The sequence below is a fragment of the Silene latifolia genome, chromosome 11 (assembly GCF_048544455.1).
Source record: "Silene latifolia isolate original U9 population chromosome 11, ASM4854445v1, whole genome shotgun sequence".
NCBI classification, from domain to species: domain Eukaryota; kingdom Viridiplantae; phylum Streptophyta; class Magnoliopsida; order Caryophyllales; family Caryophyllaceae; genus Silene; species Silene latifolia.
Genome location: NC_133536.1, coordinates 139,493,439 through 139,505,689, shown reverse-complemented (window position 1 = coordinate 139,505,689; position 12,251 = coordinate 139,493,439). Strand labels below are relative to the sequence as shown.

General features: G+C 37.2%; 1 non-coding gene across 1 annotated transcript; it reads left to right on the top strand.

Moving 5' to 3' along the window:
• Positions 1-1,170: 1,170 nt before the first annotated feature.
• LOC141615968 (small nucleolar RNA R71) lies at positions 1,171-1,277 on the top strand. The gene has a single exon (XR_012530351.1). It is a non-coding gene; the product is annotated as a small nucleolar RNA R71 (small nucleolar RNA).
• Positions 1,278-12,251: the final 10,974 nt, after the last annotated feature.

Below are 12,251 nucleotides of genomic sequence, written 5' to 3'. Positions count from 1 at the left end.
GCACTAGCAGGCTCTCAAATAAGCTTCCCATCATCAAAAATACTCGATCGACCAATATACCCATTCGATCGAGTAGAATCTTCAATAATATCACTCGATCGAGTGAAATTTTCACTCGATCGAGCAACTCCATTTTGCTCTTCACTCGATCGAGTAGAAAAACTACTCGATCGACCAGTACCATTTCCTTGATCACTCGATCGAGCACTTTCATCCCCAAATCTGCTCGATCGACCACCTGAAACCAGTCGATCGAGCACTTGCTTTGCCGTGAGCTCACTTTCTTCGACAGAACACTGTTCATCATCAGTTACAGCTCTCCTCGGGTCTGATTTTTGTATTTTCGATCCCTCATAAGAACGACCGCTTCTCAGATTTATCAAGTTTACCGTCTCGTGTGGATTCTTCTCATTTTGAGTCGGTAATTGACCCTGCTTTCTTGAGGATTGATTCATGGCTAGTTGGGAAACTTGAGTTTCAAGTGCCTTTATGGACGCATCTTTCTGTTGATCACTCAGCTGAAACTGCTTTGTAAAAGCTTGTAACATAGACTTAAGCTCACCAATTTCACTCACCCCACCGGAAGAGGATGCACCATGGTTAGGAGGAGTAAAGGAAGGAGGCTTCTGAAAGCCTTGTTGATTCTTATGTGGAGGAACATAAGGCTGCTGCTGGTGCAGAGGAGGTGTAGGATTGAGCACATTTTGACTAGTCCACCTCAAATTGGGATGGACTTCCCCTTGATTATTGTAATAGGAACCTCCTCCTTGCCTATATTGCGGAAAGGCAAGGACTTGTTCCTTCTCTACAAGACAGCCAACAGCAGTGTGGCCGTCATTACCCCCACATCTCTCACATGAAACGGTCTCTCCTCTAATAAGAACATGAACCGTCTGAGGCTCCCCAGCAGCTTGTAACTCCAACTTGTCAAATCTAGCAGTCATGGTCTCCAGCTGAGCCAAAACCTGCTTATCAACTGCATGAACTGTCCTAATCCCATCCCTCGGGTTTCCATACTAAGCATTATGATTAGCTATCTCTTCAATAAGAGACCACCCCTTATCATCATCGGTGTTCTCCTGAAATCTCCCACTAGATGCCGCATCAAGTATGGCTCTGTGGTCATCATACAGCCCATTGTAGAACTGATTAGCTAGAAACCATGGGTCAAAACCATGGTGAGGAATAGACCTCACCAACTTCTTGAATCGTGACCATGCTTCATAGAAACTTTCATCGGGAGCCTGTCTGAAACTGGTAATCTTGGCCCTCAGCAGGTTGGTGCGTTGTGGAGGGAAATATCTCTTGTAAAATGCAAGAGCAAGAGACTCCCAATCAGAACCCCAGTGTGTTTGTGCGGTCAAGTCGATCGGCCAGTCCCAGTGTCTGAATCAGCTAAAGAGAAAGGAAATAGAACCTCCTTAATCTTGTCTTGAGTTAGCCCCTTAGTGGCGGGGATACTAGAACAGTAATCGGTAAAGGTCTCCATATGCTTCCTCGGATCTTCACCTGCCACACCTCTATAAATATTTATCTCCACCAGATTGATATAAGAAGGACGGATGTCGAATGTATTCCCATCCTCGGTCTGGAGATTCAAACCTTTCGGAATAGAGGATGCTTTAGGCACTGAATGACTAGAAAGCTTTGGCATCTTTACTGTAGAAATCGGACTGTCTTTGAAAAGAGAGTGATGTAGCTCTGGCTCGAAAGTACTCAAGTCTTCCTTTCGTGATTTCCTTTGCAGACGGAGTCTATGCCTGAATAGTCTCTCTGGCTCAATCATTTGAAACTAATTCAAACCCGTCGACACCGGGCATAAACAACACTGAAAGAAAATAATAAGAACGGCCTCAAGGAATAGAAATTCCCTGAGACGGATAAAATAAACGGAACGAAAACAAATAGGGCAATTGCCTCCCCGGCAACGGCGCCAAAATTTGACACGTCCCGTCGTGTACCTGTCAAAAATAAACTAACTAAACTAACTATATAGCTAGGGAAGTCAGGTCGATCTCCACAGGGAGGCAAGATATCTGTAGTGGTCCGTCTATTTGGTCACAAATGGGGGGGGGGGGGGTTGTTTGAATTGTTATCTAACTACGAGTTTTGAAGGAAAGAGAAATAAAGGCAAGAGCAATAAAAGCAGAGAAATAAGGATAAAACTATCAGATAGAGAGGGACATGTCAGGATTTCGGTTCACTACGGTAGTCCAGTGACTCAGCTGTAAATGACTCAGACGAATTAATGTAAGACAGATGTTGAAAGGTCCTTTCGGTCTACTTTCTATCCTAAAATACCGCTAACTTAACTTTCATTCTCGTCATGGTAGTCTATTGTTCATAGCAGGCCTATTTAGTCCAATCTTTCGATCTAGGATTAATTTTAGCCAGATTAAAGGTTAACTTAGAAGTGTGCACTCAACTAAGTCGAATAAATACAATTAAATTGCTATGGTGACAGAGCCTTGTAATCAATTCATCTGTTTCATCTACTACATCGTCACTTTCCAACCGCAGATCCCCTAATCCCAACATGAAAGGGGTTTAGCTACTCATGTCGCTAATTAAACTAACCACAGATAAATTCCCAGCAGTAAACATTATGAAATAACAATAAAATTGCATAAAAGAGAAATTAGGGCAAAAAGAATTAAATGGAGTAAACAAGAAATTAAAGCAAACAATGATTAATTATTAATAAGGAAATAAGAAAGGAATTACAATCAAGCGAATCCGGCGTAAAGAACACAAAATCCGAGTGAAAACAAACCGAGAGCAAGGTTACAGTGAAGAGGAAAGCAACGTAATAAAGTTTACAGTAGAAAGTTTAGATAATCAAAAGGTAGATCCTAATGACCTAGTAAAGCGTTCTTAAATAGCAAAGTAATTAAGTAGCAAAATAAACATAACACATGCTGTTTAGAAGCCCATAATAGCGAAACTACTCGATCGAGTGGATTAAAACCACTCGATCGAGCAAACACCTCAGCAAATCTACTCGATCGAGTAGAAAGTTACTCGATCGAGTAACCCATCTTTCTGCAGCTAAGGATCGAGTGGAAAACCACTCGATCGACCATCCTGGGACGTAAAAACCACTCGATCGAGTGGTAAAACTGCTCGATCGAGTTCTTTGTCTTCATTTTAGCTCAAGTCCGCGCCTAAATGCCTCGTAATCTGTGCCACGACGCTTCCAAACGTAGTATCTCACTCTGGAAAAAAATCCCGTCTCCTCTAAATGCATGCAAAAAGGACGAAAAAGGGTACGATTCCACTACTTTCGCGTTCATTTCTACAAAATGGACAAAACGAACCAAAGTAGCCAATTCGGGGCAAAATACTATAAAAACAGTATAAGAATGCATAGAAATACGTGCTGAAATAGGCTAAAAAGACTATATAAAAAGCACGTATCAATCTACAACGGGTTAGAAATAACCGTTGTCTTAAATCTTTTCATTTTGTTTGATTTTACCGCCAAGAAATAAAGCATCATTTTTATATAGATAACAACGGCCTGAACCATTTTAACTATATACGTCCTGAACAACGGTTTAGGTATAACCGTTGTATTTTATTTTTCATTTTATTTGGTTTTACCGCCATGAAATAAAGCATCATTTGGTACGACTTTCCTTAACCCGCTGTAACAGTAGAAAAAGTTTACAACAACATTTTGATATATAACAGCAAGTCAATAATTACACAATGATGTAAAATATCTTGTTTGGATTGCTGATATTTTCACAGCTGCCGGGAATGTTTTTTTAGATTTGCTAGTCTCTTCATTAACCGAAATACCTTCATCATGATCATCTCGTGTATATATGTTTGGAATGTTAACATTTTCGACATTATTACCAAATTGCAATATAACACTGTGATCAAGTCCTTAAAATTCGACGTCTGCATCATCTGGAATTCGGCTATGGCAAGACAGAACAACTGACCACTTCGTATCCATAGGATCGGTAACATAAAACACTTGTTTTGCTAGTTACGCTAATATAAAAGGATCGTCCTGGTTTCCAAGCTTTTCAAATTTACTAATGTGAACCCTAAATCATCCTTTGTAAAACCATTGTTGTTGTCAACCCACTTGCATCGAAATAGAGGTATCTCAAAATCCATGTAGTCCAAAACCTATATCTCTTGAATAACTCCATAATATTGCATTGTACCCAAAATAGAATTTTTATCCTTTGAACTAGCAAAGTATATTGCCTGATAATCTACGGAAACTCCACTGTTTTGCATTGTGCTTGCCTAATCTTGAATGCGGGTGTAGAAAGTATATCAATTGATCGCATGCCCGCTATAAAAAGTTGCCTGAGCATCAGGACCGAAAGCGAGATGTCGTAGACTGGGTAAGCAATCATCAATTGGGTTGTCATCATCGTAAATAATATCCTTAAACCTGTCACTAAATTGCTTGTAATGCTCATTTTCATACCACCTTTCGTTCTTATGAGGGTGTTTTTCCCAAAGGTAACGCTGGTGTTCCATACTGTAAGGTTGGACATAATCATCGTTAAAAAGAACGTATGTATGAGTTCTATGTTGCATGTCAAGTGACATATCCTTAGAAACACGACCCCTTACACCTTTTCCATTCATCCAGTCACTATGACGGAATAAGTCAATACTGTCTAAAAGTGGAGTATGACCGTATGTCTGGAAGTGGAGTATGACTGAGTGTCTGGAAGTGGAGTATGACTGTGTGTCTAGAAGTGGAGTATGACTATGTGTCTGGAAGTGGAGTATGACTGAGTGTCTAGAAGTGGTTGTGTGCCTTGTGGCTGTGTGCGGTGGTGTGAAGTGAACAGAATTGTGGAGGTAGAATTTATTTGTGTATCGGTGATATTGCAAGTTGCTTTATTCTTACTCATTGTTTAGTTTCCTACTCAACCTCGTGGTTGACCGTGTATTCGTGAACACCTGTGATGAACCATAATGGGGAGCAGATTTGATAGGTACTAAAGATTAGCTAACTTTGGAGCATTGGGACGTGACCTTGACTTGGACCATAGTTGTTGTCTAGATCACTTATATTAGTAATCATTTTATTTATTCCGCTGCGAGTTGTATCAAGTTTTATATTATGTCTAGATTGAATAAGTTGTAATAATATGTAATCGCTAAGTTTTAATTAAAGTAATTTAGTATTGTTGTACTTTGTTATTCACTACCTCGGGAAGCCGAGATGGTAACAGTCCTATTTAGTTGGGAATGTCTAGCTAAAGGCTCCTGATTAAATGAGGGTGTTACAAAGTGGTATCAGTCAGATCAAAACGATCCTCAGGCCTAACCAAAGAATAATAATAAACTTAGGCTGTGTCTAAATAAAATGAACCCCGGGTGAAAACTGTTAGGTTCCCCTCTTAGTACGGTTAGGAAAGCGCACCTAATTTGTACCTTGGCACTTACAGTTTTGAACCGGTCATCTTGAGAGATACTACAGTGTGGGGTAATTTAAAATGAATATTGTTTATTTTGTCTTGGAAGTTTTGTTGCCTTGTTTGATTATTGTTTTCATTGATGGTTGCGGTTACGGGGACATAACCTTACTTTTACGGAGAAGGGATGTGATATGATTTCTTTTAAATATTGTTATAAGCATGTTGATATGGGGAAAGTATAACCTTACTTTTACGGATAAGGGATGTGATATAATTTCTTTTAAACATTGTTAAGCATGTTGATATGGGGAAAGTATATTGGCATGTATGTGGAAGGTGTGAGTATAATTAATATGTGAAGTGTTAAGGAAAATGCGTGGAATTGTGAAGAGTGTGATTTGGTTGATTTCTCGAAATTTTATCCTTGATTGTTTTGGCTGCCATTTACTGTATGTTTAATACCTTTGCACGAAATTTTTATGTGTGATAGCCTTGTGAGTTACTTTCATATGCCGCTAGTTTCATGTTTAAATAATATACGGTTTAGGAGAAATAAATATTTTAGTGGACAGTGGTCAGAATATTCATGTACAGTGACGTTTTCGTTCCATGTTTTTGTAAAAATTTCCATTTAAAAGCTACTTATTGTTTAGGTATAATTCCAACTCCATTGTTTAAAGAATTCGTATATGTTTCTAAATTGATAAGTCACGTTGTAATACAATATTTTGACATTTTATGGTGATTTTTTCACGTTGACCTAAGTTTTTGACAAGTTGCTGTAAAATTTCTGTTTCGACCAAATAAATTGTAAAATGCATTATAAATTGACCTTATGAGTTTTTGACTTGATTATTAATGATTTTTGGAAGCTGTAACATGTTTTTATTATCCTTGAAAAATGTAAGGTTTGTTTCTTATCTCTTGCACATTAATATTTTGATGTTGTAAATTATGTGTAGTAGAATGACATGTCTAGTGATATGCGGAACGTGTTTCCCTAAGCCATATATATAATTACATTAATTGCATCCATGTTAAGTTAGACTTCGTTAGTGAGAAATAAACGCGCAAGTAATGAATCTAAATTAATTCGAAGATTGTTGTTATTCATTTATCCATCAATCGATGTTCTGTTGAGAAAAAAAAAAATACTTGTCTTATGTTACATTGTGTATCACATGTTCTTGTGAGGTTACAATAAATGGTTTAATTATTTTCAATTTTTGATATTCCAAACTTCGAGGACGAAGTTTATTTTTAAGGGGACGGAATGTGATACTACAAATGTTTCGAGTTATTACTGTGACATCTTCTGATGAGATTGGCGTAGTTGATAATCGTAGAGTTGGATAGTGCTCAGTTGTGTAGATGTTTATAATTGTTGTTATAGTAGTAATGGGCGAACTTCGGGACGAAGTTCATTTTAAGGGGGGAATATTGTAATACCCCGTAATTTTATGATATGAATATATATTAAGTTTTGTAATTCGAATAATTACGAATAAATAATAATAGAGTTAATGGAATTAATAATAATTGAAGCAGAATAAGACGATAAATACGAAATAAAGATAGTATTGTTTATAAGCATTGGGCCGTGTATTTGGTGTACCCAGATAAATGAGTCGGGTTGTTATTCTGAGTTACGAATAATAATAATAATGAATATTAATAATGAATAATAATAATAATAATAATAGAATTTTCCATAAAACAAGTTATCGAATAAGGAAAGGATTCTCATACCTTCTCCTATATAAGAAGACTACCCTAAAGCTATATTCTCCATAATTATAATCTGAAAGTTTACATTAAAGAGAGAGAAGGATATTAAGAAAGTCTTGGTGACGGAGTTAGCAAGCGTTAATTAATTCAAGGTAACAACTTCTAACCTCGTTTTTATTTTCTTATTAAGCTGAATGAATAACCGATCATAAGATGCTTTGAAACTGACCCAAACCTTAAAGGAATCAGACCAAACTTTGGGAAGTGGTAAATGGGATTGTAAGGGTTGGATTGGGTATGGTGGTGGTGTCAGGGAAGGCGTAGGGTGGCAGTGGCAGAAGGGTTTTCGAGGGCTGTGTATGCAGGTTCAAAAAAGGGGAGCAGTGGACTTCGACCCAATTTGGACCCATAAACGGACCTGACTTGACCTGGGCTTAGGTGGGTTATGACCTAGGCCGTGAGGCGACCACCGTGGTGGTGTCGTGGTGGTCGGAGTTGGTGGTTCGTGTGGTGTTTGGCCGGAAAACGCAAAAACAGGGGTGATTGCTTGTTGTTGTTGCTGTCGGCTTTTGGTGGTTTCTGTGGTGTTGCAGATGGGTCGAGAGGAATAAGGACCACCCCTGAAACCACCGTTGGTTAGTGGTGATGACGGTGATGGCCAGAGGTGGTGTGGTTTGGTGTAGAGGGTGGTGTCGGGTTGAGTTGGTTTTCACGGGGTGGTATGGTTGTTGCAGGTGTCGTATGGTTAGGGCGTGGACAGGTTGTCATGTGTGGTGGTGCTATGTACGGTGGGGGACGGTGGTGGTTGGTAGTGGTGGTGGTCATAAGTAAACGTTGAGTTGTATGTCGGGTTTTCGGTATTGGTGATGTTGTGGTTAGGTTGCTAGGGCGTGAGTTTTCGGGTTGTAGGGGATGGCTAGGCTGGTGATTAGTGGTCATTGGGATGTGCCGTGGTGCAGGCTAGGGTGGTACCAAAGGTGGCTAGGGGTGTTGTGAAAAGTGGGTTAAAGGAAGGGGTTGAACTCGGTGGTGCGTGAATGTGTATTGGTGTTGGTGTTTTGTTTTTCACGTGTTTTCACAGATGATTAGGTGAGGGTCTGTAGTATTTATTTGTTTAAAGACGAGTTTTTATGTAGTAACAATTTAAACGGGGAATAATTAATATAATTAAAATATAATTGAATAATTGAATAATTAATATAATGAATTAAATAATTAATAATTAAATTATAATTACTTATGTTTAGGTGACGGTCTATTAAAGATACTATTGTTTGGATTTGCTTGAGCTATTGATTGCAGAATTTGTTGATCAGGTAGGAAACTACTCAATCTGGTTTTATTTCTGTTATTGCTAAAGATGAATTAAATGTATGAGGTGGTGGATTTGTGAAGGATGTGTTTAACTGTTTACAGCGGTCTTTTATTATCTTGCTGAATTTTCTGTCTTATGCCATTATTCTATATCATGTTGGTTGGTTATATTATTGAGACTATCATTATTATCGATTGTTATAGGAGTTGGGAGATGAGTTTTGGGTGTATCCAAACTGTGTGTCTGAGGCGAGACTGTGTATCCTGGAGTATAACCGGGTGTTTAGAAGTGGAGTATGACTGTGTGTCTAGAAGTGGAGTATGACTGTGTGTCTGAAAGTGGAGTATGACTGAGTGTCTAGAAGTGGCTGTGTGCCTTGTGGTTGTGTGCCATGGTGTGAAGTGAACGAAATTGGGGAGGTAGAATTTATTTGTGTATCGGTGATATTGCAAGTTGCTTTATTCTTACTCATTGTTTAGTTTCCTACTCAACCTCGTGGTTGACCGTGTACTCGTGAACACCTGTGATGAACCATAATGGGGAGCAGATTTGACAGGTACTAAAGATTAGCTAACTTGGGAGCATTGGGACGTGAGCTTGACTTGGACTATAGTTGCTGTCTAGATCACTTAGATTAGTAATCACTTTATTTATTCCGAGGCAAGTTGTATCAAGTTTTATATTATGTCTAGATTGAATAAGTTGTAATAATATGTAATCGATAAGTTTAAATTAAAGTACTTTGGTATTGTTGTACTTTGTTATTCACTACCTCGGAAAACCGAGATGGTAACAGTCCTATTTAGTTGGGCATGTCTAGCTAAAGGCTCCTAATTAAATGAGGGTGTTACAAAGTGGTATCAGTCAGAGCAAAACGATCCTCATGCCTAACCAATGAATAATAATAAACTTAGGATATGTCTAAATAAAATGAACCCCGGGTAGAAACTGTTAGGTGCCCTTCTTAGTACCGTTAGGAAAGCGCGCCTAATTTTTACCTTAGCCCTTACAGTTTTGAACCGGTCACCTTGAGAGATATTACAGTGTGGGGTAATTAAAAATGAATATTATTTATTTTGTCTTTAAAGTTTTGTTGGCTTGTTTGATTATTGTTTTCATTGATGGTTGCGGTTACGGGGACATAACCTTACTTTTACGGAGAAGGGATGTGATATGATTTCTTTTAAACATTTTTATAAGCATGTTGATATGGGGAAAGTATATTGGCATGTATGTGGAAGGTGTGAGTATGATTAATATGTGAAGTGTTAAGGAAACTGCGTGGAAATGTGAAGAGTGTGATTTGGTTGATTTCTCGAAATTTTATTCTTGATTGTTTTGGCTGCCATTTACTGTATGTTTAATACCTTTGCACGAAATTTTTATGTGTGATAGCCTTGTGACTTAACTTTCATATGCCGCTATTTCATGTTTATATAATATACGGTTTAGGAGAAATAAATATTTTAGTGGACAGTGGTCAGAATATTTTTGTACAGTGACGTTTTCGTTCGATGATTTTGTAAAAATTGCCATTTAAAAGCCACTTATTGTTTAGGTATAATTCCAATTCCACTGTTTAAAGAATTCGTATATGTTACTAAACTGATAAGTCACGTTGTAATTAAATATTTTCAAAAGTGTTATAATATATATATATATATATATGTATGTATATATATATATATGTATGTATGTATGTATATATATATATATGTATGTATATATATATATGTATGTATATATATATATGTATGTATATATATATATATATATATATATGTATATATACATGTATATATATATATATACATGTATATATATATATACATGTATATATATATATATACATGTATATATACATATATATATATATAGACAGATAGGGTCAGGATCCGGTGAGAACCACTAATATAATGAGAACCGTGAGAACCTGTCACAACCCTTAGATCTAAAACAAATGAATGACTGACATTATACCACATCTTTTATCCAATCTCCTTCATTTACTCGTTTAACCAAATTACTCTTTCTCTCTCCCCAGATCACGAATATTTTGTTGCTTTCTTCATCCATGGCGATGTAAATCGGACCATCTTTCACTGGTCATCAAAATTCGACGAGGTTTGTTTAATTTCTCTATTAATTTCCCTGATTTTCGACTAAATGCGTTTCGAATTTTTTAATTTGTCAATAAATTAGGGTTGGCGAATTGTTGATTCGATTTTATATTCGTATAATTAGGGTACGGAATTGAAATTAAGGTTGGGGTAAATTGAAAACTTACCTCAATTATTTCGAATTTGTTGATTCGGTCATGCCAATTTTCTTTGATTGAGTTTGTTTTTAACCTAAGTTGATATGCAGTAAATTAGGGTTCATAAACAATAAAATCCAAAAATTCGTCTTCATTCCATTGTTGTATGTAAATATTAGTTCTTGTTCTATCTTATTATGCTTATTAGGTTCAAGTTCAAAGTTACATAATTTGACCTTCAAAGAAAAATAGGGGATAATAAAAATGGGATCGAGGGAGTACATTATCTGTCTGATTTTAGGGTGCCCGGGCTACCTGCATATGTTATTTTTAAAAAGTACGTACTCTTGGAATTTGCCCAAACCTGAAGTTCTTCTCATCAATGTGGGGCCAAGTATTAAATCTATCATATTTTTTTTCAGGGGGTCCTGCCGATCTTTCCAAGCGAGATAAGATCCACTCAGTTTTGCATTGGCATCACTTACATCTACGTCGTGGTGCAAGTAATTTGTCTTTCTTATCTTGTTTAATTATGTCTTTTTCCTGTTATATAGTGACCTATGTTTTCAATACTATATTTGCTCCTGTATTTGACCGACCCGTGTAAATCCTCAATCTACTGCAGAAGGTGAGAATATATTGAATAATCCTTCTCAAAATTAGAAACAATATGGCTTAAAGGGAGTGGAAAGTTCTTGTTGGATAGTTATCAGCCATCTATAGCAGACCTTAGCCTTGTCTTTGAGATAATGCAATTGAAGGTGAGCACTTTATCGTCGTCATTTTTTACACGTTTTTAGCTTCTTGATCCTTATTCTCATCTTTTTCAGATTACTACACACTAGTAGTGAGGCTCTACCTTAGAATTCATGGATGATATATAACACTTCTATGAATCCTATCTGTTATCAACACTTATAAAATTAGGAAACGGTTAAGTAAATCTTTACTCAATGTTGAGCCGAATTCGTTGGTCCTCGAAAAATTGGCACTGAAAAAAATCATGATCTCTAGCTGGGAGACAGATAATTTGGCAATTGTCGAATTTCATGCCCGAGTCAGAGGCCACATTTGCCCCCACTCCCGCCGTTTGAAACAGACTCGTAAAATTTGTCAAGTTTTTTAGCGATCACATCTTTTTGAAGGCGGTGAGTGATCTAACATCTTCAGACGACCTCGATCTTCAAGAAAAGGTACACTATTTTGAATTTTGAATCAAGCCTTTTTTTTCTCTCCAAAGGTTTTATTTTACCCATCTACATCCCAAGGTTTTGCAATGTTTTTGTTTATGATAAACCTAAGATGTTGAATGAGCCAACAAATAATACTATCATCAGCTCTAAATTGTAACTTTAGCATCATACGATTGTCCTACAGGCACTTGTTGCAATTAAGAGTCTACTGCAACTTAAATCAACTGAGGCTTCAGTAGTCAAAGAATTATGTGGATTAGACAAGGCATTGGTGAGCATAAGGCGGCAGCCACTCTTTTTTACATGATCTCGACATGGTTTAATTCTTTGATTCTTCTTTATCAGTGTTGACAACC